This window comes from Lissotriton helveticus, chromosome 9 (assembly GCF_964261635.1).
Source record: "Lissotriton helveticus chromosome 9, aLisHel1.1, whole genome shotgun sequence".
Lineage (NCBI taxonomy): Eukaryota > Metazoa > Chordata > Amphibia > Caudata > Salamandridae > Lissotriton > Lissotriton helveticus.
Genome location: NC_136070.1, coordinates 1,049,108,061 through 1,049,136,044, shown reverse-complemented (window position 1 = coordinate 1,049,136,044; position 27,984 = coordinate 1,049,108,061). Strand labels below are relative to the sequence as shown.

Sequence of the window (27,984 nt, the reverse complement as noted above, 5' to 3'; positions counted from 1 at the left end):
AGGGCTTGTCAACTATGTTTGTAGTGGAAGGAGCTTTACTGTCATTGACCCCATAGCCCATTAGGACACTGCTGAGGGCCACGTTGGCTCACCTTCTCAAATCACACATGATTGCCTTATTATGCTTAGACACACTGTGTACCCATGGCAACGAACATCCCCACATATTCCCTCGTAGTCCACAAAGAACTTCAGTTCCCATGAAACTTTGCGATTTAGCGATTTAGCGATTTATCGATCATGTGACATAAAGGAAGTATAATTCCAAAAACGCATTCGCCCAAACACTTCTAATCCCGGAATCCACAAAGAACTTCAGTTCCCATGAGGCTTTGCGAGCTATCGATCATGTGACTGAAGGAAGTAAAATTCCACACGCATTTGCCCAAACACTTCCAAGCCCATCCACGGCGGAACAGAACGCATCCTGAAAGCTTGGCGTCCTGTCCAACTGAGAGATTTGTGATTCAGGTAAGACCACCACGCACTGCATAGATGAGATCAACTAGCAGTTATGCGACTGGGGCTTCGCAACGCGCTTTTGCCAACACAGGCAGTGAAATCGGACGCTACGCCAATTTTTCAATAATTCCATTGTTCACATGAATTTGAATTTTGTTAAGCCTTGCTCCGCACCGCTCAACGATTTCTGTAAGCTTCGCTGACACCAGCAATTTTGCAAAGCAATCACCCCAAATCTCCGAAGTTGACCCCCAATGGTGCTTCGATTTACCTCCACAGGCCAATTAAAAAGAATTTTCGATTACATGGACGATTACGGAAGCCGCGGATGGTTGATAATGCTGTGTGACAGCCAATAGATCGCGTCCCTGAGCTCCGTGATAGGGGTAAGTGTGAGGTCTGAGAATGGGAGTTGACAGATCTGAATGCCACTAATTGGTGTTGCAATTGTTTTCTGTGAATAGAAAGGTTGAATCTGGTTTCATTTAATTTCTGATCCCAAGACAGTTTCACCACTCATGAGATTGGTTGTGAAGACTCAAGGTAGGGGAGGTTACATTAGGTTAGGCACCTGAGATAAAATGTTTAAAGTAGTCTACCTACAAATTGGTTTTGTTTTGTGTTTTGTTTGTAGAGTCTTTTGGTCCTGATGAGAACCCCACCAGTTTGAGGGTTCGAAATGCGTCGACCATTGTCCCAGGTCACCCGAACTAAGAAATCATCATTGTTCATTCAAGTGAACTTTTTGTTAAGAGATTGAAGTAGCCCTTTAAACATTTCTTCAGAATCAACTTCCATCATTGATATTTGATTTGATTTCCATTCGGAACATTTTTCTTTTTGTATATGGACTTTGGTGCCCGTAGGGACTCTTGTTTAGTATGTCTGTGAAGTTTGAAAGAGGTATGGATGTGGTGTAAGTGCAAATTGTTTCATTGTAAATGTTTTGTATATTTTGTACATATTTGTATATAGAAATTATTTGTCTAAATTGTTTTTCACACAGTATATAACTTTTTCTTTCAAAAAATTGTTAAAAGAAAAATTTAGAGTTTTATCATTAAATGATGCAAATGTTTAAGCAGACGTTTATGTTTTGTTCATAAGGGTCAGTATTTAGTTGCTCCTAAGAAACTATCAGTCCTGGCACACATACTGTTATTTAGAGTTGATTTTGTTTAGCCTGACTGGTTATGAGCCAAGGCCCATTCCCGTTTTTTGGTACAGGATGATGGCACTAAAAGAGGGGAAGATTGGACAATATGCGAATAAGCAGTGTTGCTGGCAGACTCTCCAGAACAAACCATGTACACCATGCATGTGACTGTTAGTGCTAAAGAGCAGTGACAAAGCACTTTACTGCCTAAAGACAATCCTTCTGGAGACAGGTGATGGTGGAAATCTATTTATGGACTTATGGGGGTGCATTTCGGGGGTTGTAAACAAGGTTTGAAATGTCAAACCAGAATGGGAGAATACATAATGACAGGGATTCAGAAGTTAGTGGAGAGAGGCCAAGACTATCACAACCCCACCGTTGGGCAGTCTTGGAGACCATGGAATTTGGTTCTAACTTTATCAGCTGGTTGAAACTACTATACACAGACCAAACAGCCAGGTCCTGAACAGATGGTGGTTGTGATTTGAGCGCAGGACTAGGTTAGGGGTAGCCTCTTTCCCTTAGGCTCTTTGCGCTTGGAGTGGAGTCACTCAATAGCAGACTGCTGGAGAGGCCATGACCATGGGATATGCTGGTCAGAAATAGGATACTGTAAAAAATGGGGCTCTCTAGTTGGCGCGAGGTAGGTACCTTTGTCCAAATAGGGACCCTTGCTTCTAGTCAAGGAAAAGGGGATACACTTCTAATATAATCCCTGGTCACCCCTTTGGTAGCTTGGCATGAGCAGACAGGCTTATCTCAGAGGCAGCGTATAAAGCATTTGTGAACACATACAGTGATACAGTGAAAGCACTACAAATGGACACCTCACCTGTTTGGTAAAAAAAGTAATCGGTATCTAAACCAAAACAAGACCAAACGACAAAAATCCACAATAAGGTAATAAAAATATGACTTGCAGATGGTAGAAATAGTCAAGTTCAAAGCAAATTGCAGATGCAACACTTTTCGCAAAAAGTACAGTGGATGCTCACGCAAACAAACAAAACAGGCTGCAGGGAAGGTGATGCGTTAGTTCCTTACACTCAGGGAATGTGATGCGTCGGTTCCTTGCTCCGGGAAGGTGATGCGTCAGTACCTTTCTGCTGTGCAGGGGAGGTGATGCGTAGTTTCCTTACCGGAGAGCAGGTGAAGCATCGGTGTCTTACTGCTTGGGTAGGTGATGCGTCAGTTTCTTACTGAGTCCCCGAACAATGCAACAGACTTGGTGCCACAATGCGGTGTGACGATCCGGAACGATGTGTGGATTCTTGCAGGCACACAGCAGGCCTTGCGTTGAAATCGGTGCGGTGATCCTGGCTTTCGGAGATTGATGCACTCCATGCAGTGTGCTGGGATTTCTCGAGCTGCGGCAGGGGCTGCAACGGTTTCTTCAGCGATGCGTCGGAAACAGGTACGGATGCGTCATGTTTCTCAGTGTTGCGTTGATTTTCCAGCTACCAGTTGAAAGCAGTCTCTAGAAGTCCCAAACAACGGCAGACACCTCTTTGCAGGTCAGAACTCCCAGCAAGGAAGTTCAAGGGAGCTGGTGGTGAAGTCTTTGTGTCTCTGAGACTTCAGAACAGGAGGTAAGCTCAATTTCAGGCTCAGGATGAGGCTTAGGGGTGATCCTTGAGGGATGCCGGAGATGCTATTCTTAGGTTCCAGAGCAAAGGGTGTTAGGCGGATTCTCTGGGTTTGTCTTGTGAGGAAGGATGTTATCCATTTAACGGTGTCTCCCTGGATCCTCATGCGGTGGAGTTTCTTGATGAGGGTGTGGTGTAATACGGTGCCAGCACCAGCCCAACAATACAACACAGAGCACCCTCCCTCTGCCGGGTCTCTGTCCCATTCCACAACCACATGCTCCTATGCCTCGATAGAATCTAGACTTAATGAGATTACACAAGACCTACATCAACTCGAATCGGACCAACAGAGCTTAATACATATCACATGAGGCCTGTAACAGATGACCCAAAAGGACTCCAAAAAGTAAGAGGCACATCCACTCACAAAACACCATATACCATTCACGACTACCATCAAGCACTCCATGCAACCGGTTTGCAATCATCTCGCCACCCCCTCTTGCAAAGTGGCAATCTATACACTACTCTAATGTTTCCACGGGGCCGGTCAGAGTTAAAGATTCCGCTATCAGACAGTGACAATTACTTCCTTCCCCTCACATATAATACTGCACACCATGACAACCCAAAAAGTCGGAATTCCATACTAACAATTGACTTAAACCCCCACAGAAAATATACAACTAGCAAATACATCCAAACTTAAGCCAGTACCCATCACAGAGACAACCTCAGGGGACACCAAACCACAACCGAAATGCATGCTTCTAAATTGCAGATCAGCTATGAAACATGCAGTGGACATAGCTGACCTCATCCTTGTGCATGAGCTTGATCTATTATTCCTAACAGAAGTATGGCTAAATTACTCCTTTTCACCAATCCTTGACCTATTAGTTCCACCCAGCTATGGCATTATAAGATCAGACAGACCAAAAGATCAGGCCCAGGCATTGCCTATATACACCGCAATACCCTTACGGTGAATCAGTTACAAACCGTTGAACTATCCTCTTGTATATAACTATGCCTAAACATTGTGAGCAACAACAGAGCACTATGTAAATTACATGTGATCTACCACCCACCAGGTGACAACCTCTCATTCATTGAACAAATCATGGAAATCATCACTACCAACGTAGGGCAACACTGCTCCCAGGTCTTCCTTGGAGATTTCAACCTTCTTTGGAACGACCTGAATGACCCCTAGTCAATAGATTAAAAACCTTCCTGGCAGACCTGAACCAAATCTGCAACAGCCCTATGCGCACCCTGGGTGCGACGCTGAATCTAGTCATTGCTACAGCAAACTCCATTCAACTTGAATCTATCTTCCCATGTGACTGGACTGATCACCAACGCATCACTGAACCAGTGAGGACACATAAACCTCAACTTAAGAAACCCAGGCACTGGAAAAGGAGCACTCACGACATAGTCCTTAATGATATGACATCCCTCAGCAATAACGTATTGCTTCCTTCAGCAGACATGTCAGACATCATGACCTTACAAACCACATAACAACTCCATGACGATCATCTTTGACACAGTTGCACCTTTACAGCTAAAAAAACTATCCACTTAAGACTTCAAACTATGATACAATGGGAGCCTAAATGATGAAAGACGCAACATGAGACTAGCCGGATGAATGTGGGGATCCTCACCGCCCCTAGAATACCTTAAGCACTTGAAATAACTGAGGAGCACCTACAAAAAACACATTAGAAACTCAAAAGCAAATTTCTTCAGAGGTCAACTAGACAAAGTCAGACATCACACAAGAAAACAGTATGAAATTATCAAACATCAATCCACTCAACAACCTAACCCCTCCACATTAGGATCCAATCCGCTGCCAAACTGCAATATATTTGCCTCCTTCCTTGAAAAATCAAAAAGATTGACAGTGATCTCCAAACAGCAATTGAACACCTCCTGAGGATACCTCCAAGTAGAACCATATTGCCTCTGATCGAGCAGCCCCCAAAACTACAAGTACTCACACTCAAAAACAACGCGTCATGTAACACATTCATAACCTTTGATGAAAATGCCATTCTTAATATCTTAACAACACTTAAACTGTCAAACCACTTCTAAGACCCTCTACCAGCTAACATCTTAAATGAGATTAAAACTTCTCTACTACCTCTCTGGACTAAGATAGTGAATGCTTTACTACTTCAAGGGGCTTTACCAGAATGCCTAAAATCAGGGCAGGTAACACCCATTCTAAAAAAGCCCACATTCATTCATACAAACTGAGATAACATCCTCCCAAACTCCACCATTCCCTCTCTGGCAAAGCTCCTTGAGAAATGCTTCCATACCCAACTATGCAACCACATTGCTCGGTTCCACCTTATTGACCAATTCCAATCTGGCCTCCATTAGGGTCACAGCACAGAAACAGTCCTTAAACACTTTGTTATTGACATGCATAAAATGCTAGATCTAAACACATCTTGCCTGCCTAATCCTCCTAGACATATTCTCAGTCCTACATTGTTGTAAATGGGATTATCAGGAGTTGTCCTAAATTGGTTCACCTCATTTATACACAACGGAAATTAAAAAATCAAGGTTAACAAATCCCTGTCCACTATCACTCCAGTCACATTATGGGTCTCTCAGGGGTCCACCTTATCACCTACTCTCTTTAACATGTTCATGGAGCCTTGAACCGAAATTCAGAAATTTCCAAATGTACAAAACCACATGTATGCAGATGACACCCAACTATATCTAAAAATATCTAGCCCTGAAGTTATCCGATTACTCAACCCAACTTTGCAAAAAAAATCAAAACTGACTGACCAGAAACCACCTCAAACTCAACTCGCTTAAAACAAATTCTTCCTAATTGCCCCACTAAAACAATCCCTTGACATTGAAGATTGCATGAAACATTTGACAGCCTTCATCTGACTTCCACACCTTATAGATTTCACAAGAGCTTTGGATATAACACTTGACAAGAATCTCAGCATGCCGGAAAACATCAGCTAAGCCACTAGAGGAGCAGACTTTCAAATAAACATTCTGAGAAAAATAAAACCCTTCCTCCCCTTCGATGACCTTAAATCAGTAGTGTGATCCTCAGATTAGACTATAGGAGTGCACCCTTTGTGGTTTTCTGAAATCCAGGTTGGCTCCACTAAGGGCATCCGTCAACTCGACTGCAAGGCTCATCTCTGGATCCAAAAGGAACAACCACATCACTCCAAATCTGAAGGCACTAAATTGGCTCCCTTATGAGGCAAAGATACAGATGAAAATTGCTAGCATGACATATAAAGTCCTACACTTCAACATACCGACGTACCTTGCTGATAAATTGGAACTGTCTGGTGGTGACAGACCACTGAGAAGTACCAGCACCTTACTGTTGATGCCTCAAAAAGTTCATAAAAAGAAAACCTACAACCAAACCTTCTCCGGATTGGCACCTAGAAACTGGAGCTCTGTATTTTTTTTACAGAGTTTTATATAGCGCGAAATTGACCCGAAGGTATCAGGTATCAGAGCGCTTTACGCAAGCACCAGTTGCGTTACATGAGGACACATTTATTTTTGTTAAGGCACAAACTCCTTGCGCCCTTAAGTCAGACTGAATCCGTGGAGCACATCCCTCAAAAAAGAAGTCAAACTGTTTTTAATGAACAAAACTCTACCATAAACACACTGACTCATTTCTCTGGCTAATGAAAATGAAATGAAATTAAATTTGTACTTGTAAAGCGCACTTATACCACAACTGGGGTGTCCTGGCACTGTATGCATACCGCTGTGGAACCCTTCCTGGCTTTTCCCTGTGAAATGTTCACTCCTGGGCACCCTCAAGGAGAAGCAAGGCATCCCAGCGCTTTTGGGGCCATTGTGGAGATTAAGCAAGCTATTGCCCAGAGTTGCAGAGTGGGACGCATGATTAGAATAGGCACAGAGGTGAGAATGATCAGGTCTGAGGAAATTGAGCCCAAGACCCGCCGAGGTGGGAATTGAACCCTGGTCCCGGGCCAGACCTCTGCATCAGGGTCTGCCGCTCTAACCATTGAGCCACACTTCTCACTGATTTGACCAAGTTGGCCAAACAGGGTTTGCACTTGCCACTAAGTCCTGGTGTATAACTCACTGTTCTTCTCCTGATTTGCAATGGGTTCTGACAACATCTATGTTTCTTGGTTTTATTGTTTATTATTTACTGTAACATTTGTAAAGGACTCTGATACCCTTCTAGCATCTAGTTTGTGCTATAGAAAATTTTATATATAAATAAATAAACACTGCTGAGAGGTCGAGGAGGACCAGGGTTGCTGTTTATCCCCAGTCAAAGAGGGTTCTGATGTCGTCGATGGCAGGGATCAGGGCAGTCTCTGTGCTGTTGTTGGCATAGAAGCCCGATTGGGAGGTGTCAAGCAGATTGCTGCTCTCCAAGTGTTCGATGAGTTGAGGGTTGCAGTTTCTGTAGATGGTGGATATCTTGTGGAAGAAGTCTGCCAGGGTGTCGCAGAGTTCTTGGGAAGGGGAGATCATGTTCTCGGTGGCTGATGGGCACAGGAATTCTCTGATGATGTTGAAGAGTTCCTTGCTGTGGATGGAGCTGGCTTCGATGTGGTCTGCCAGAGCGCCTCTTTTCATGTATTTGAGGCATTGGTCTTATTTGTGGAGGGCTGACTTGAAAGTGCTCAGTATGTGGGCAATTTTCTGGTGCACCATCCTCTTTCAAGCTGTTTGCAGTAGCGTGTCATGGTCCTGAGTTCTGATGTATACCAGCTGACTTTTTTGCTGGATCTACTTGTCTCGGCTGTCTTGATCGGGGCGACCCTGTAGGTGCAATTGGTGATCCTGGCGGAGAAATCATTGATGGTTTGTTCAAGGTTGGTTGCGGAGTCGGGATGGGTGGTTTTGTGGGCATCCATCCATTGGATCTCTGTCCCTTTGAGCCTGGTGCAGTGAGAGAAGCAGAGAGGCTTGGTGGTGGTGCATGGGTTCCTGCAACAGTGAAGTGGACAATGGCGTGGTTGGTCCAAGTGAGTTCGTGACATGACTGCATTTGACTCTGTTGCTTGAAGATCAGTTTGAGCATGTGTCTTGCGCTGTATGATTGGTTGGTAACCAGTTGGGTGAGGCCGATGTTGCTCATGCTTTCCAGGAGGTTGGTGGTATTTTCCTTTTTCGGATCATTGAGGTAGAAGTTGAGGCCGCTGAGGAAGGAGTAGTGCTTGGAGATAATGTTGAGTAGGGCAATACATTCAGCGATGGCATTGCGGAAGCTGTGGCATGGTCCTGGGGGTCTGTAAGCAAGGGTGCCTCTGACTGTCTTCTGCTATTGGTTTGGAGTTCAAAGTTGAGGTGCAGCATGATCAGTGTGATGTTGTCTTCGATGGGGATGCGGCAATGCCGCCTCCATGTTTGTTGGTGCGGTCCCAATGTATCACTTTGTGGCCGTTCAGCATCACGGTGGTTATGTTGGGGGTAGAGGAGGGGTTGAGCTAGGTCTCTGTTATGTTAAAATATGTTATGTTAAAATAGCTCTTTTATAGCGCACGGCTACTCCGTGGAGTGTCCCGGCGCTTTGGCAAAGAGAAAATCAAAGAAAATACATAACACAGTGCCCTGCTCAGGAGGTACAGATATTACTGAGCAAAAAGCCACGTCTTTAGCTCCTTACGAAAGGCGAGCAGATTGGACGACGAACGCAGCGTAAAAGGAAGCTCATTCCAACTGCGAGCAGCCAGATAACGGAAGGAGCGGCCTCCTATACGGGCACGCTTAATTGGGGGAATCGTGGCTTTAAGTAGTTGCGCGGATCTCAGAGACCTCCTTGGAACATAAAAGGCCATTCGTTTCTGAAGATATTTAGGGCCAATATGATGGAGGGCCTTAAAAGCCAGAGTCAAGGTCTTAAAAATGACTCTCTTGGCAATAGGAAGCCAGTGGAGTTTCTCAAGCAGCTCCGACGCGTGCGCCCTTCGTGGCAGTCCAAAAATTGCTCTAGCGGCTACGTTTTGCACAACCTGCAAACGAGTTAAAAGGTATTTAGGGAGGCCCAGGTAGAGGGCATTTGCATAATCAAGGCGAGACCCTATCATGGCTTGGACTATGATTTTTTTGTGTTGAAGAGATATTAGTGGGAGAAATTTCCGCATCATCTTCAACAGACCAAAGCACTTTCCAGTCAATCCTATGACCTGGGGTCTAAAAGAAAGATCTACATCACAAAGAATTCCCAGGTTCTTAGCTTTTGACGAGGTTTCCATCGGCGGCGCCATGTCCTGTGGCCACCAGGACCTCCACTCCGGATTAGGCGAACTACCGAAGAAAAGCAACTCCGATTTATCGGAGTTACATTTTAGGCTATGTCTCTGAAACCACTCAAACACGGCTTCCAAGCACTCCCTAATCTGATCGCCGTCAAAGTCTTCACCCCTGTTACACGTGAAAAGTAGCTGGGTGTCATCAGCATAGGATATGATCTGGGCACCAAAAGATTCCGCTACCTCCGCTAGAGGGGCCATATAGATGTTAAAGAGGCAGGGGCTAAGAATGGATCCTTGCGGGACCCCTACCTCCAGCGGAGGCATTTCAGCGGAAAACGGGGGTGCCCAGACCACTTGTCGGCGGTTGGTCAGAAATGATTTAAACCATTCCAACACAGTCCCCCGCAGACCGATCTCCCATAATCTTGCAAGGAGACCGACATGAGGGACGGTGTCGAACGCCGCCGACAAGTCCAACATGACCAGAATCGCTTTCCCTCCACCATCCAGCGTTCCACGAATGGCATCAGTGATCTCAAGCAAGGCCGTCTCCGTGCTGTAATTCGCACGGAAACCAGATTGAGAATCGTGAAGCAAATTGTTATTCTCAACAAAGCTAGCAATGGAGGAGTGCACGTGTTTCTCAATCACCTTAGCCATGGCTGGAAGGAGGGAGATTGGTCTGTAGTTCGCGTGAACAAGGGGGTCAGATGTAGGCTTTTTCAACAGCGGCAGAATTAGGGCGTGCTTCCAGGCCGCCGGTACCTCACCGGATGTAAGGGAGGCATTGAGCAGAGGATTTAACAGCGTGTTAATGGCCGGAGCAACTCTTCCCAGACACGTAGCAGGACAAGGGTCCAGCGGCGAGCCAGATTTTAGTCGGGTTAGTAGCTCCAGGGAGGAAGTCAAAGACATAGCCGGAAAGTCAAAAAGCAACGGTCCTCCTTCCTTTAGAGTTAAAGGAAGAAGACTCGAATGGCGAGCTCTGGAACCAAGGCCTATATTAGGAAAAGAGTTTTGAATGACCTTGATTTTGTTGACAAAGAATTCACTGAGTTGGCAGATCCAGGCTTCCGTATAAGAATAATTCGGAGAGCTTGCCGCAGGGGAAGTGTATTCCTGAACGATTCTAAAGATTTCCTTACTCCTGCTGTCTGCCATGTCAATTCTGTGTTCCAGGTACGCCTTTTTTGCCTGCAATATTTGCTTGTGATATAGGCGAATAAGTCCTCTGTATTTGATTTTATCTTCGAGGACATACCGGCGCCTCCAAACTCTTTCCGCCCTCTTACAATCCTGACGCAGCTTGCCGAGCATAGGGGTGAACCAAGGGGCTGAAATATATTTGCTCTTGATAGATCTGTGATAAAGACCACGTTTGGGGTGAGGGTGGTAATAGTCCCAGATTTCAGTGGCGTGTTTGCAGAGTGATCGGGTGTTTTGGTTAAGGAGGCAGCAGATTTGCTCCAATGTTGTTTTGGTCGGTGAGGTGAGTGCGGCGAGGGTTTTCGTGAGGACAGAAGGTCCTGAGTTGTAGGCGAAGAGGCAGTGGTGGCAGGTGAAAGGTTCTACTGTTGAGAGAGGAAATGCGAGGCAGTGGTTGCTGTTGTGGCATCTGGGATCCAGGGTTTGGAGCTCTACAGTGGAGTATCTGTGGCTCATGGGACGGCCATGCTTCCTGGCACTAGGTGCGGTTCAGGCACGTATAGGCACAGACAGACTTGCATTTGGTGCACTTTCAGCATGCCAGCAGGATGCCCCCTGTGCAGCCACATTGCAGTCTCCATTAAGTATGTCCTGGGATGGGTGCTAGGTGGTAGGAAGTGGGAGCAGCAGAAAAAGGAGTGTGGCTCAAGAACAACATAAAAATACAGTGGTGAGTGAAACAATAACAATAAGGCTAATTTAGATTCAATTGCAGCACAAGTGACTAAATTACAAGAAGCAGAGTTGACTGAGCTTGCAGAGGACTAAAATAACAAATTAGGCGACTTATGATTTACAGATAGCAGAAGTATTACATGCAGCACAATGCCTGAACACACAGTGGAGTAAAAGCTAATGAAACACAAGCAAAACCAAACAGCCCAAAGCAGAGTTAGGAAGACCTGCTGAGGCTGTGAGTGGATCGAAGATCTGTGTGTGCTCTAACAGTGCATTTGAAGTACAAGTCTGGTAGGTAACGGCTCCGCCCCCACCAGTCAGGATAGCCCATCCTACCAACACCCAGATCCCCTATTTGGGGCTGTCTCGGAGGAAGACACAAAGGTCAGCAGCTTGGAAAGTCATGTAACATCTTGCCTGTCCTCGTATATCGAGGAAAACTGCCTTTTGGCCCCCCATCAGGCGGGCTTCTGTCCAGGCCACTCTACGGAGAATGTGATTACTGCTGTTCTGGACGAACTCAAGGGGAAAGCGGACATCAACCTTCCCCAAGCCCTGGTGCTTCTCGACCTGTCAGCTGCGTTTGACACGGTCGACCATGCCATTCTTCTCGACCGCAGCAGGCATCAGGGGAACAGCACTCTCCTGGCTAGCGTCCTTCCTTCAAGGCAGGTCACAAGCCGTCCATCTTTCAGGCTTCTCCGCTCCCCCCCGCCCAGTTGTGTGTGGGGTGCCTCAAGGCTCTTCTCTTTCCCCCCTTCTCTTCAATCTCTATATCTATCCTCTTATTCTTTCTCTCCGCGAGCAGGGGGTCTCCGTGTACAACTACGCGGATGACCTCCAGCTCGTCTTTGATCTCTCCACTACTTCGGATTCCCCTCTTTTTCTTAGCTCCACTTTAGTCTTTATCTCAGAATGGATGAGCACTAACCATCTCAAGCTCAACCCGGATAAGACGGAGCTTGTCCTCACGGGTGGCCCCTCCAATCCTTGGTCCCCGACTCACCGCCCCCTTTCCTTTGGTTCCCCCCCTTACCGGTCTCCTCTGTTCGCACCTTGGGCATCAAGGTCAGCAATGACCTTACCATGCATGCCCAAGTTAGTTCCGTTGTTTCCTCCTGTTTCCTATCCCTCCGTCTTATCCGGAAAATATCCCGGTATTTCTCCACGGACGCCCTTAAATCCATAGTCATGGTATTTCTCCACCTCCCGCCTTGACTATGGGAATGGCCTCTACGTGGGCATACCTGCCTTCGAAATTCGACGGTTACAGGCCATTCAAAATCAGGCAGCCCGTCTTATTAACCACCTTCCTAAATCCTCCCACATCACGCCTGTACTCAAGTCCCTTCATTGGCTCCCTGTGCGCTTTAGATCTTTTTTTAAATTGGCCTGCTTAGCTTATACCAACTCTGCCCCCCTTTTTATTGTTTCCTTGATCACTCCCTACACTCCGGCTCGCACTCTCCGTTCTTCATCTCTCTCTCTTCTCCAAGTCCCCCGCTTTCGCAAATCCAGAACAGGGGGCACCCGATTCTCGGTTCTTGCCCCCCAGTTCTGGAATAGTCTTCCTCTCTCTATTCGGTCTATTCCCACCTACCCCTCTTTCCGCAACGCCCTGAAAACGCTTCTTTTTGCCCAGGCCTTCCCTTGTTAGCCCTCTCTGATGCTCTGTAGAGTCAGGTACTAGTTCTCAGCGCCAGGAAGCCGCTTGGCCACAGTGCGCTTTAGCAAGTTCCTTTTCATTTCATTTCAGCAGCTAACTCCACTGTTTCCTGTGAACCAGGAAACAAACTACAAACACCAAATGGTTAGGACAAGAAAATGCCAACTTTCTAAAAGTGGCATTTTTAGAATTGTTACCTAATATCTGACTTTACTATTAAAGAGGATTTTAAATTACAATTCCTCAGAATTGAACATGACATTCGTACCTGTTCCCAATCAAAAGTTATCACTTATTAATTACAATAAGGAACCCAATGTAATCCTAAGAAAGAGGTAGGCCTCGCAATTGTGAAAAATGAATTTGAGAGTTTTTCAGCACCAGAGCATGTAAAACATAAAAGTACATGTCCAACTTTTTAAACAGATCACCCCCTTACCCTTGGTGTGACCTATATGTATTAAAAGGAAGGTTTAGGCCTGGCAAAAAGGTTATTTTGTCAGATTGAATTGGCAGCTTAAAACTGTACACATGTTTATAAAGGCTACTTAAGTAGGTGGCATAATAAGTGCTGCAAGCTCAATAGTAGTGTATATATTACAGGCCCTGAGTACCTTTAGTACCACTTTACTAGATACTTGTAAGTAAATTAAATGTGCCCCTTGCATATAAGCCCATTTTACTATGTTTAAAGAAGAGAGCCCTAAAAATCAACAAAGACAGGTTCCGAATGTAGGATGGGTAAAGGTAAAAGGTTTGGGGGTGACCCTACTGAGAGCGCCAGGTCCAACAAAGGGGAATCAAGACTATAGATATTTATGTTGAAATCTATTAGATATATTTTTATATTATGCTGCTGCCCAGTTACATGATGTTCATGTTGTCAGTTGTGGTTCAAGTGATCTTGGTGTGAGATCACCTACATCAACCGGTTGGAAACAGTAATGTAAGGGCATGTGGGGTGAATCAAGGTAGCATACACTTGGAAGAAGGCGCACAATACATGTTTGAGGGAGAAACAGAGTAAGAGAAGGAAAGATAAAAATATACAAAGTATGTAGTAATTATAATTTCTAAAGAACATTACATATTTTCGACTCCATTACACAATCCTTAAACTTGCTCAGTATAACCACATTGAGATATTGCACACATTACCTGTGAATGTTGGAGTTAGGAGATTGGAATGTAGTTGACTGTTAATGGATTTCTTGTTATAGAAGCTCTGAGTGCGAAATAAAGGGGGGTATTTACAATAAAACTTTGGAGTGCTGTGTTACTCCAAAATTGGTAAAGCAGAACTCTGACTTTTATTGAACGCAGGGATGTGCCCTATTTACAAAAATACAGCACACCACAACATTTTCTCTAGTGCTGGTGCTAAACAAGCTGGCTAGCAACAGTGCAGACACCCTTAAGCCAGGTTGCAAGGGTGTCTGCACTTTAGGGGCGATAGTTTATGTGAAGGCAGGGACAACTTCCTGCACTAAAATCAATCTTTAAAAGCGATTTACTGTTTCTGTGTGTGCTGCAGATCACCATCCTAAAACTAGGTATTCCTTGACCTTAGTTTTTGTAGCTGTCCATCTTTGTAAATAATGGGGGAGTGTCAAAAATCAATTGATCTTACGGAAGAACATCCACTGCAACACCCATTGCATGCCCCTTTCACGCTAAATGAAGTGTGAAAAGGGACCTTATTTGCAAGTCAGCGTTAAGCTACGTCAAGTGGCTTAACTCCGTCTTGTAAATAAGGAGGAGGGGATATTGCCACCAGAACATCACTAAAAGTGACGTTCTGGTGGCTATATCCCCGTGTAAATATGCCCCAAAGTGTTCTAACACCTTTGGTAGGTCGGGCATCATTACTACATTTGAATTTACTGAAATAACTTTAGCAGCAGTGAAAAAAAAGTCACCCCGGCTTCAACGCCCAATATATTACCATCAACAACTTTGAGTAACACAACCGGCTTTTGCAACGATAAATTGAAAAAAAACCTATTCATATCTAATTACGTGGCTACTTTTCAATATCATCCACTAAAGCAACTAATCCAGTTTGGGCCTTCAACTTTTCCATTTGATTAATGATGTTTATTCCAATTTCAGTTATCTAGGTGAATGCTTGTTCAAATGCCATATAAACCTATGTGTTTTGTGATTAGTCAGGGTTACAGTAACTATTTATATTTATTGAACAAAGATATTTTTCATTTTTCAAAGTAAGTGAATAACAGCAATATTTATGCCCACAATGTTTCAGAATTAGACATGACTGTGTTTACTGAATAGAACCTAACAATTTCTAAATGTGTCAAATCCCTGTGAAACATGACTGACCCAGATCTTTTTGCCACATTTATTATTTCACACCTCATGCAAAAAGTAAAATGGAAGCACACAAATTGCACGACTGAGAACAATATAGATCCATGTTAAAAAACATGAGGCGCTAACTGTACAGCCACCAGAAAGAATCTATTATTCTATTTGAATCAGCAAACCTTGTTAATTACAGCTTCACGCCAAGACTAAACATTGGGGATTCACATTATGCTGTTTTCTTGGGATCCCTGGGAAATAAACTGTTGGAACTCCTGTTGCTTGTTGCTTAGAATTATTAGAAACTGGGAAAATACTTGATGCTCTACTAACATTAAACAAAGAAGACAAAAATACCATAAATAAACTGAAGGGTGAATGCCACCTTATGAAGATTTTCAGGAGCATTTCTGTTTTTATTACTTTTTACATTTAATACAAATGGACAACTGCTAATTGCTATAATTCTTCCATTCAGATTTTTTTGCAAGAAAGACATTTTAGCATTAAAGATCACACATTTGTTAGTGAAGCCTATAATTTTCAATTTTTGATTTAGAATTATTCTACGTATATTAAAGCTCACAGCAGCTGCATTTGATTCAGGCAAGTTGCCAAGCTAAAAGAGCATCATTTAAAGTTTTGCTGATTAACTTTTGCCTTGACTAGCGTAGCTCACATAATGTGCTTCTTGCCGGGGGCAACCAGAGGCCTGAAGCCTATGGCAAAAGGAGCTCATGAACAAGCTAAAGGTCACACATAAATTGCAGAGCATGATTGAGGGAAAATATTATTATTCATAGTGCAGAAGGAAAATATATAGTTTGCAATATTAAGCATTGAAGCTTCTTCACTTATCTAAGGAAGAGCACGCATCCATTTCTTAATGGTTTTTGTTTATTAATAGGAAGAAGATATTTCCTTAGGTACTGATTGATTTGACAAAACAAAATTCGTCCTGCTAAGGTCAGGGCTATCGGAAAAAGGAATGTAGAAGTCCAATGGAACACGATTTGGAAAAGGCATAGAATAATTTCACCAGTTCATTTACCTCTCAGGCTAATACCATCAGGACCCACCCCTTTAAAAGGGGTGGGTCCTGATGGAACTCAGACCCAGCAGTAATAGAAATTACGACTTTGAACTGAGTCTCCCTCTAGCCCATTTTTATGTCCTTACATGCAAAAACACTGATGGATTTCTGAAAAATGACTTACAACTCTCCTCATAGCACACAGAGTGAAAATCAGATGTGTACTGATTGTAGCTACCATTTTATGTGAATGTCTGTGAAGGAGTTAAAGACAATACAAATATTGACAGCTCTAAAAGCCAAGCATTAGAAATGCAACAGGTCTCGCATTTGCTTGTGTTAGAGCTATTGTCGTTGTAATTGGCAATGTTTTTTACCTATTAAATACACTTGTAATAACGTTTGTTTGAATTTCTACAGACGTACATAGAAAAAAAATAAAGATACGCTGTTTCCTAACTGAGAGTAAAGTATTTTTTAACCCGTGAAAAAAGTTTGAAAAAGGGCTAATACGCAGAATGAATAGCATTCACACCTGTTTCATTTGTAAAAGACGAGTGAAGGGTGTGCTAAGGGGAGGGGTAGAGTAAATAATGGGTTCGCTCTGATCCTGAGAGGGTGCTGGTGGACGTATGTGGGCAGTGGCGTAACGAAACTTGAGGGGGCCCCCTGCAAACTACATGGAGGGGCCCCCCTCCCATTCTCCGTGCCAGTCTAGAGCTCTCAGTCCAGCGACCCGCCATACTGCAGGGGATGTGGGGCTATTGTTACCCCACTGTCACCAATCCAGCCTTTATAAGTAACACTGGATGGTGGAGTTAAAGGTTGGGCTTAGTCTTCCAGCAGGCTATCATAGGTGGTGATTCAGAAAAGGGGGTGGTGATGAACAGAGTGTCTGAATTAAGCAGACCACTCTTACCCAGTCCAAAGATCAGGGCTTGATCAATCACCGTTATTTAGCTCACTGCCCCATCCCAGCTCAGAACCTGGCTATATGCAAATTAGTCTGTCCCTGGCCCAGTGCATCATGGGAACAGGGCAGACCAAACTACCAAGCCAATTCTTCACCAGAAAGGAGACAAGCTACCGGGGACCGGTTTCTGGCATTTCAGCCTCGTCGGCCCGGCTTGCTTGAATCCTGATGGAGCCGTGAGCAAGGGACTCATGTCTGAGTATACCCTTCCACGCTTATGGTGGACAAAATGATTCAGAAAAGGGGGTGGTGATGAACAGAGTGTCTGAATTAAGCAGACCACTCTTACCCAGTCCAAAGATCAGGGCTTGATCCATCACCGTTATTTAGCTCACTGCCCCATCCCAGCTCAGAACCTGGCTATATGCAAATTAGTCTGTCCCTGGCCCAGTGCATCATGGGAACAGGGCAGACCAAACTACCAAGCCAATTCTTCACCAGAAAGGAGACAAGCTACCGGGGACCGGTTTCTGGCATTTCAGCCTCGTCGGCCCGGCTTGCTTGAATCCTGATGGAGCAGTGAGCAAGGGACTCATGTCTGACTATACCCTTCCACGCTTATGGTGGACAAAATGATTCAGAAAAGGGGGTGGTGATGAACAGAGTGTCTGAATTAAGCAGACCACTCTTACCCAGTCCAAAGATCAGGGCTTGATCCATCACCGTTATTTAGCTCACTGCCCCATCCCAGCTCAGAACCTGGCTATATGCAAATTAGTCTGTCCCTGGCCCAGTGCATCATGGGAACAGGGCAGACCAAACTACCAAGCCAATTCTTCACCAGAAAGGAGACAAGCTACCGGGGACCGGTTTCTGGCATTTCAGCCTCGTCGGCCCGGCTTGCTTGAATCCTGATGGAGCAGTGAGCAAGGGACTCATGTCTGAGTATACCCTTCCACGCTTATGGTGGACAAAATGATTCAGAAAAGGGGGTGGTGATGAACAGAGTGTCTGAATTAAGCAGACCACTCTTACCCAGTCCAAAGATCAGGGCTTGATCCATCACCGTTATTTAGCTCACTGCCCCATCCCAGCTCAGAACCTGGCTATATGCAAATTAGTCTGTCCCTGGCCCAGTGCATCATGGGAACAGGGCAGACCAAACTACCAAGCCAATTCTTCACCAGAAAGGAGACAAGCTACCGGGGACCGGTTTCTGGCATTTCAGCCTCGTCGGCCCGGCTTGCTTGAATCCTGATGGAGCAGTGAGCAAGGGACTCATGTCTGACTATACCCTTCCACGCTTATGGTGGACAAAATGATTCAGAAAAGGGGGTGGTGATGAACAGAGTGTCTGAATTAAGCAGACCACTCTTACCCAGTCCAAAGATCAGGGCTTGATCCATCACCGTTATTTAGCTCACTGCCCCATCCCAGCTCAGAACCTGGCTATATGCAAATTAGTCTGTCCCTGGCCCAGTGCATCATGGGAACAGGGCAGACCAAACTACCAAGCCAATTCTTCACCAGAAAGGGGACAAGCTACCGGAGACCGGTTTCTGGCATTTCAGCCTCGTCGGCCCGGCTTGCTTGAATCCTGATGGAGCAGTGAGCAAGGGACTCATGTCTGAGTATACCCTTCCACGCTTATGGTGGACAAAATGATTCAGAAAAGGGGGTGGTGATGAACAGAGTGTCTGAATTAAGCAGACCACTCTGATCCTGAGAGGGTGCTGGTGGACGTATGTGGGCAGTGGCGTAACGAAACTTGAGGGGGCCCCCTGCAAACTACATGGAGGGGCCCCCCCTCCCATTATCCGTGCCAGTCTAGAGCTCTCAGTCCAGCGACCCGCCATACTGCAGGGGATGTGGGGCTATTGTTACCCCACTGTCACCAATCCAGCCTTTATAAGTAACACTGGATGGTGGAGTTAAAGGTTGGGCTTAGTCTGCCAGCAGGCTATCATAGGTGGTGGTCCATTCATTACAGGGTCCCTGCCATCAGTAGTCCGGGGTAGTTTGCCCATTATTAGGTGGGTTTCCTGATGCAGACTCCTGTCATGATATACAACACCGGGCCCACTCATCGTTCAGTTTTGACAAAAGTGCATCCACTGCTCCTTCTCATTTCCATTTTAAAACATTAGACAATGCGACAAAGCAGTATTTCAAAAGCAGATGTAACTACAAAAAGCACATTTTGAAAATACATTTTTATTAGTAGACAATAGCACTCTTAAGAGGCATTGTATAGCTTCATGCACACTTTGACCCCAATTCCATCACCGACTCTCTCTCTCTCTGTCAGTCAGTCAGTCTCTCTCTTTCAGTCAGTCAGTCTCTCTCTCTCAGTCAGTCAGTCTATCTCTCTCTGTTATTCAGTCTCTCTCAGTCAGTCAGTCTCTTTCAGTCAGCCAGTCTCTCTCTCTCAGTCAGTCTCTCTCTCGCTCAGTCAGTCTCTCTCTCGCTCAGTCAGTCTCTCTCTCTCTCTCTCTCTCTGTCAGTCAGTCTCTCTCTCTGTCAGTCAGTCTCTCTCTCTGTCAGAGTCCCAGTCTCTCTCTCTCTCTCTCTCTCTGTCAGTCTCTCTCTCAGTCAGTCTCTCTCTCAGTCAGTCTATCTCTCTCCGTCATTCAGTCTCTCTCAGCCAGTCAGTCTCTCTCTCTCAGTCAGTCAGTCAGTCTCTCTCTCTCTCTCTGTCAGTCTGTCAGTCAGTCGGTCTCTCTCTTACTCTGTCAGTCTCTCTCCCTGTCAGTTCTTCTGTCTGTCAGTCTCTCTCTCTCTGTCAGTCTCTCCATCTCTCTCTTTCTGTCAGTCTCTCTCAGTCAGTCAGTCTCTCTCTCATTCAGTCTCTCTCTTTCTGTCAGTCAGTCTCTCCCTTTCTGTCAGTCAGTCTCTCACAGTCTCTCTCTGTCAGATTCTCTCAGTAAGTCAGTCTCTCTCTCTCTCAGTCAGCCAGTCTCTCTCTCTCAGTCAGCCAGTCTCTTACACTCAGTCAGTCTCTCTCTCGCTCAGTCAGTCTCTCTCTCTCTCTGTCAGTCAGTCTCTCTCTCTGTCAGTCAGTCTCTCTCTCTGTCAGTCAGTCTCTCTCTCTGTCAGTCAGTCTCTCTCTCTCTGTCAGAGTCCCAGTCTCTCTCTCTCTCTCTCTCTCTCTCTCTCTCTCTCTCTCTCTCTCGGTCAGTCTCTCTCTCAGTCAGTTTCTCTCTCAGTCATTCTCTCTATCAATCAGTCTCTCTCAGTCAGTCAGTCTCTCTCTTAGTCAGTCTCTCTCTCTGTCAGTCCCTCTCTCTGTCAGTCTCTCTCTGTCAGTCCCTCTCTCTGTCAGTCTCTCTCTCTGTCAGTCTCTCTCTCTGTCAGTCTCTCTCTCTCAGTCTCTCTGTCAGTCTCTCTCTCTCAGCCTCTCTCTCTTAGTCTCTCTCTCAGTCAGTCAGTCTCTATCTCCCTCTGTCAGTCTCTCTCAGTCAGTCATTCTCTCTCTCTCACAGTCAGCCAGTCTCTCTCAGTCAGTCTCTCTCTCTCTGTCAGTGACTCTCTCTGTCAGTCTCTCTCTCTGTCAGTCAGTCTCTCTCTCTGTCAGTCAGTCTCTCTCTGTGAGTCTCTTTCTCAGTCAGTCTCTCTCTATTAGTCAGTCTCTCTCTCTGACGGTCAGTCTCTCTTTCACTGTCAGTCTCTCAGTCTCTCTCTCTCTCTCTCTCTCTGTCAGTCTCTGTCAGTCTCTCTCTCTTAGTCAGTCTCTCTCTCTGTCAGTCTCTCTCTCAGCCAGTCTCTCTCTCAGCCAGTCAGTCTCTCAGTCTCTCTCTCTCTCTTAGTCTCTCTCTCTGTCAGTCAGTCTCTCTCTCCCAGTCAGTCAGTCTCTCTCAGTCGTCATTCTCTCTCTACATCAATCAGTCTGTCTCTCTCTATCTCTCTCTCTATCTCTCTCTCTCTGTGTCAGTCTCTCTCTCTGTCAGTCTCTCTCTCTCTTAGTCTCTCTCTCTGTCAATCAGTCTCTCTCTCTCCCAGTCTGTCTCTCTCTCCCAGTCAGTCAGTCTCTCTCAGTCAGTCATTCTCTCTCTGCAACAACAAGTCTCTCTCTCTCTCTCTCTCTCTCTCTGTCAGTCTCTCTCTCAGTCAGTCAGTCTCTCTCGCAGTCAATCAGTCTATCTGTCTAGGTCAGTCAGTCTCTGCCTCTCTCTCCCAGTCTCTCTCTCTGTCAGTCAATCTCTCTCTCTGTCAGTTAGTATCTCTCTACCTCAGTCAGTCAGTCTCGGTCAGTCAGTCAGTCAGTCTCTCTCTCTCTCTGTCAGTCAGTCTCAATCTCGATCAGTCTCTCTCTCTCAGTCAGTTTCTCAGCCAGTCAGTCTCTCGGTCAGTCAGTATTCAGTCTCTGAGTCAGCCAGTCAGTCTCTACCCTCTCTCCACTCTCTCTCTCTCTCTCCCCATTCTCTCGCTCAACTCTGTCCACTCTATCTCCACTGTCTCTCTCTCCACTCTCTCTCCACTGTCTCTCCACTGTCTCTCTCTCTTCATTTTCTCTCTCTCTCTCACCACTCTCTCACTCTCTCTCTCTCTCTCTCTCTCTCTCTCTCTCGCCACTCTCTCTCCACTGTCTCCCTCCTCTCTCTCCTCTCTCTCCACTCTCTCTCCCCACCCTCTCTCCCTTCTCTCTCTACTCTCTCTCCACTCACTCTCTCTCTCTCCACTGTCTCTCTCCACTCTCTCTTTCCACTCTCTCTCCACTCCCTCTCCACTCCCTCTCCACTCCCTCTCCACTCTCTCTCCACTCTCTCTCTCTCCACTCTCTCTCTCTCCACTCTCTCTCTCTCCACTCTCTCTCTCTCCACTCTCTCTCTCTCCACTCTCTCTCTCTCCACTCTCTCTCTCTCCACTCTCTCTCGCTAACTCTCTCCACTGTCTCTCCACGCTCTCTCCACTCTCTCTTTCCACTGTCTATATCCACTCTCTCTCTCTACTCTCTCTCCACTCTCTCTCTACTTTCTCTCCACTGTCTCTCTCTCTCCACAGTCTCTCTCCACTCTCTCTCTCTCTCTCCACTCTGTCTCTCTCTCTCTCCACTCTCTCTCTCCACTCTCTCTCTCTATCCACTCTCTCTCTCTACTCTCTCTCTACTCTCTCTCCACTATCTCTCTCCGCTCTCTCCACTCTGTCTCTCTCCACTCTCTCTCCACTCTCTCCCTCTAGTCTCTCGCCACTATCTCTCTCTCCACTCTCTCTCTACTCTCTCTCCACTCTCTCTCTCTCTCTCTCTCTCTCCACTCTCTCCACTGTCTCTCCACCTGCAACATTTTATTTTATTACATCTAGATTTATAATAAATATGCTAAATGAATTTACATTTATATTTTATATTTCAATATTTTCATTTTTTTATTATTAAAAATAACTTTAATAATTTCCTTACACTTCCTCATAGGGAGATCTCCACTACAGTGGTGGAAATCACTACCTATGAGTGAAAATTTACTAGTAGTAATTTTAGACTCATAAATCCTATTGAAGGAAAGTCCACTAGTGGGTGGAAACATGTAAGTTTACACTTAGGTGTAAATCTACAGTAGGAAATGCTGGACGGCAAAAAGGTTTAGATTTACACCTAGGTGCAGGGGTTTACAGGAGTAAATGCAGGGCTAGAGTCGGGGTACCACGCCGGTGGACGGCGTCCCCCCACTTATTTTACAGGGATCTCTATAACTGGAGCAAATGGAGCCACACATTCACTCTTTGGCCTCTCTGGGGCGAGATCGGAGCTCATTCAGAACGCTGCTCACGCGCTGGCTTCTCTGATGCAATCGCATCTAAGGGGTGAACGAGGGGAGGCAATGAGTCTGATGGTGCAAGCCACCTTTCATGACGTCACTTCCTGTTGTGACGACAGCACCCACCCCCCCCCACTTCTTTTTTTAGGACTTGTGCCCTGAGTAAATGTACATGTGTAAACTTACCTTTGCAAAGAGGCCCCAATGAATTTCACAGCAGCGTGCCTAATTATCTTAATTGCTCCAACTGCTTCATCGAACCCTACTTAATGGAGATAATTGCTTTGGCTTTTGTGTAGTTAGAAGTTTATGGAATGAAGTAGGCATCTTAAGTTATAGCCCTTTGACTGTACCTTTTCAAATGCATTCTGGGCACGGAGTAAGGGGATTTCATGTGAAAACGTAGGCTAAAAAAGATAAGCTGCGAGACAGTGAACAAATATTAGTGCTGGCCAAGGAGTCTAAGCTTTCCATCAACTATCTGATGGGGGATTGACGTACACATGAGGGCAGTGCACGGAGCTGGCTCTGCTGGGCATTGGTGCACAGTGTGATATAGGTGGCATCACTGTACAGGACCTGGCACTGGGCAGGAGTGTAGAAAACATGGGCAGTGTGAGCAGCTGGCACTGGTGGTATAAGAGGCTGTCACTGGTTGCAGAGTGTGAGGTTGGCACAAGTGGATAGTGACTGAAGCTGGAACTGGTGGGTAGTCGGAGGAGCTCAGCTGGCACTGGTGGCAGACTGAGCGGCAGGCACTGGTGAGAGTGTGAGAGGCTGGCACTGGTGGCAGAGTGAGCGACAGGCACTGGTGGCAATGTGAAAGGCTGGCACTGGTGGCAGTGTGAGAGGCTGGCACTGGTGCCAGAGTGAGCGGCAGGCACTGGTAGCAGAGTGAGAGGCTGGCACTGGTGGCAGAGTGAGCGGCAGGCACTGGTAACAGTGTGAGAGGCTGGCACTTGTGGCAGAAAGAGCATCAGGCACTGGTGGCAGTGTGAGAGGCTGGCACTGGTGGCAGAGTGAGCTGCAGGCACTGGTGGCAGAGTGAGAAGGGGGCACTGGTGGCAGAGTGAGCGGCAGGCACTGGTGGCAGAGTGAGAGGCTGGCACTGGTGGCAGATTGAGCGGCAGGCACTGGTGGCAGTGTGAGAGGCTGGCACTGGTGGCATTGTGAGCGGCAGGCACTGGTGGCAGTGTGAGAGGCTGGCACTAGTGGCAGAGTGAGCGGCAGGCACTGGTGGCAGTGTTAGAGGCTGGCACTGGTGGCAGAGTGAGAGGCTGGCACTGGTGGCAGAGTGAGAGGCTGGCACTGGTGGCAAAGTGAGAGGCTGGCACTGGTGGCAGAGTGAGTGGCTGGCACTGGTGGCAGTGTGAGAGGCTGGCACTGGTGGCAGAGTGAGAGGCTGGCACTGGTGGCAGAGTGAGAGGCTGGCACTGGTAACAGTGTGAGAGGCTGGCACTTGTGGCAGAAAGAGCATCAGGCACTGGTGGCAGTGTGAGAGGCTGGCACTGGTGGCAGAGTGAGCTGCAGGCACTGGTGGCAGAGTGAGAAGGGGGCACTGGTGGCAGAGTGAGCGGCAGGCACTGGTGGCAGTGTGAGAGGCTGGCACTGGTGGCAGAGTGAGAGGCTGGCACTGGTGGCAGATTGAGCGGCAGGCACTGGTGGCAGTGTGAGAGGCTGGCACTGGTGGCATTGTGAGCGGCAGGCACTGGTGGCAGTGTGAGAGGCTGGCACTGGTGGCAGAGTGAGCGGCAGGCACTGGTGGCAGTGTTAGAGGCTGGCACTGGTGGCAGAGTGAGAGGCTGGCACTGGTGGCAGAGTGAGAGGCTGGCACTGGTGGCAAAGTGAGAGGCTGGCACTGGTGGCAGAGTGAGTGGCTGGCACTGGTGGCAGTGTGAGAGGCTGGCACTGGTGGCAGAGTGAGAGGCTGGCACTGGTGGCAGAGTGAGAGGCTGGCACTGGCGGCAAAGTGAGAGGCTGGCACTGGTGGCAGAGTGAGTGGCTGGCACTGGTGGGAAGTGGGAGGAGCTGGGACTGGTGACAGTGTGAGACTGGCCCTGGTGGGAAGTGGGAGTAGCTGATACTTCTCAGAGGAGCAGAGCTCTGTGGGGAACGCTGTCTCTGGGACCCCACCCTTGTTCTGGGCCTGGCTCTGACTGAAGAGAAACAATGTCACTTGAAACATTGTTTCTCTTCAGTCAGCTGGAGGGGCTCGGAGCAGGCTGCAGACAGCCTGCACCTGCTTCAGAGGGAGAGAGGCTTGCAAGGCTTGCTTCAGCGCAAGCCTCTCTCACAGCTCTCACCAAAGAGCTGTGGGGCTTCCGGGGAGCCCTTCATTTACTGAAGCCTGGGGGGGCTGTGGGGGCGTTTGTTACGCCCCTGTTTGTGGGCCCCTGCCAGTGTCAGCTACATTGCATCACAAAGTGCGCTACTCTGGAGCGGTCCATGGCTCGGGTCCATGTCGGCCAGAGGGAGCCAGCCTTGTGGTCAAATAATTACACGCTGTGTTCGTACCGCTGGTACATGTCGCCCGGAGGTGGCCAGCCTTGTGGTTAAATTAATAGGCACGGTGTTCGTTCCACTGGTAATTCTGCTGCTCAGTGTTTATGAGCAGATGACAGGGCAGGGCGCTCTAATATTACTCCTTTAGTGTCTTCTTTGCTTTGGCCTGGGTGCAGCGTCATCCCTGAGCTCCTTCCAGACAGAGAGCTGGGCTCCTGCAGCCTCCACCCAGCTGCAGCAGCCCTGACGGCCCAACCTCGGCCAAGCCACCACCAGTTCTTACCTGGTGCCTCCAACATTGATTTGGATGATCTCCCCAATGACAATGCCTGAGGCCAGGCAGCCTCCTCCTCCCGCTCCAGCGCTGCAGTTATCAGCCATGGTTTCCCTGGAGTCTGCTTGCTGCAGGCCTAGACAGCTGCGGTTGCCTGTGCACCCAGAGCCGAGGAATGAAGAGAGGCAGGGTAGGAGGAAGCACTGGGTGGGATCGGGCGGCTGCCAGGCAGGCCTGGGATAGCGGCATGGGAAGGAGGGAATGCCCCGAATCACATTGCAGAAAGAACAACAATGGGCCTGGCTCTTATCAGTAAGGCTGAGCCCTTAAGCAGCATAACAACCACAAATACCCTTTTGGACACCAATGAGCCATGAATGTTTGCATGTGTGAGGATTAGTATGAATGAGTAATGTGGTTTGAATGGAGAAGTTTGAATGCAAATATTGTGACACATTTTAGTATGGGTTGGGTCTTGTGTATATAGGCTAATGTTTTCTTTAATTGTATTTCATCTTCTGAATTCTTTGATGTGGTGTTTCTACATTTAATGGAAAACGTGTTGTTCATTTTTTCGAAAAAATTATTAAGTTATAAAATATTAAACTTTATTGATTAAGAAGGGTGTATATTGACTTACAGCTTGTGTGCCTTGACAAGCAGGGACAATTGAATATCATTATTGGCATTTGTGGTTGTTTTGCTGAATCACATGGCAGCGGGACGTGGCTGCTAAGGGAAGCGGACGCCATGTTAGGAAGTAAGCAGTCGGCGCAGATGCAGATTAATGGTATTAGGTGTCTACTAAGTAAAGCGTGCGCCAGGTTAGGAAGTAATCTGTCGGCGCACATGCAGATTAAAGGTATTAGGTGGCTGCTAAGTAAAGCGGGCGCCATGTTAGGAAGTAAACAGTCGGCTCACATGCAGGTGGCTGCTATGTCAAATTACCTGACGCTCAGCGCCCCACGTAGCCTTCAGCCAACATTGCACTGTTCCTGTCCACACCACAACCATGGACATCGCCATTTTCCTATTGACGCTGGTGTTCGTGTCACCCTGAGGTTCAACGTACCTGCGCGTTACTGATCTTCAGTCTAGTTGCAATAGATGTATGTTATGGTGTTTAGCTACAGCTGAAACAAGCGTGGGTGGTGTGCAGTTCCTGAGATTAAAGAAGCACACAGGATACCAGAAGCTATGGGCGGATGTGCATGGCATCCCATGAAGCGGGCGCTGTGGTACAAAGCAATTGACAAGACCATTCGCCATGCTATGTGCCATGATGAACAAGTAGTTCCTAAGCATGACATACGTACAGTTGCAGCGCAATAAAACTGTAGTTGGTTGGTGCTGCTCCCGATAAAAACAGAAGTGATGAATTGGAGCAGCAACCAATAGGGAGCCCGGAAATCAGAGTGATGCATAAATGACCCAATTGCAAGCAGCAGGCAGGATTACTCTCGCTATACTGCTTACATCAGGTCTTGCACACAGCGCATGCGGGCTGCCTAGGCTCGACCTGAAACATAAATGCTGTATTCACAGGTGGTGAGAGTGTACAGGAGTGTAGGTGTGACTGTGGGTGTGAAAAAGTATACAAGGTGAAGGGGAGGTTATGCAAGGACTTATGCAGAAGGACAGAGAAAAAAGACTGTGATGATAAAGGATTTTTTTTTAGATATGCAGATAGAGGATTCTGGAAAGATGTGGGGGGGAGTAAGGCACTACTGTCAGACAGAATGCAGAGGAAGGGGGTGTCGTGGGGGAAATGGAATGAACAGGGACACTCTGAATACCACCATCCCTTCTAAAGACCTTAGTAAACTTCACCTCATAGCCTCATATTTTCATAGTTTATCAGTCCTGATGATAGCTCCTAACGAGGCCAGGGCCGAAATGTCATAGACATAAACGTTGAGTGGAACCTATATGATTGTATCCATTGAAGGACCGATAATTAAACGCACATTAAGGAATATCATTTATCTACTCCTTTGGTTCCTTTGCTCATTATATTTTTGTACACACTAGTGTTAATCATACTGTATAAACACTCATGAGCAGTGAGCACTTTTTGTATAGTAGTAAACATTCTAGAAACGTGTTTATGTGTTTCTATGATACATTAATTGTGTATTGAGATTTCTAAAAT

At 46.6% G+C, this 27,984-nt stretch overlaps 1 long non-coding RNA gene across 1 annotated transcript in view; it reads left to right on the top strand.

Moving 5' to 3' along the window:
• The first annotated feature begins 388 nt into the window (after nucleotides 1-388).
• Nucleotides 389-27,984, top strand: part of LOC144783130 (uncharacterized) — a 303,707-nt gene continuing 276,111 nt past the window's right edge. The window contains exons 1-2 of the long non-coding RNA XR_013601418.1: nucleotides 389-471; nucleotides 742-848. This is a non-coding gene — a long non-coding RNA (uncharacterized LOC144783130). The remainder of the gene's footprint in view (nucleotides 472-741; nucleotides 849-27,984) is intronic.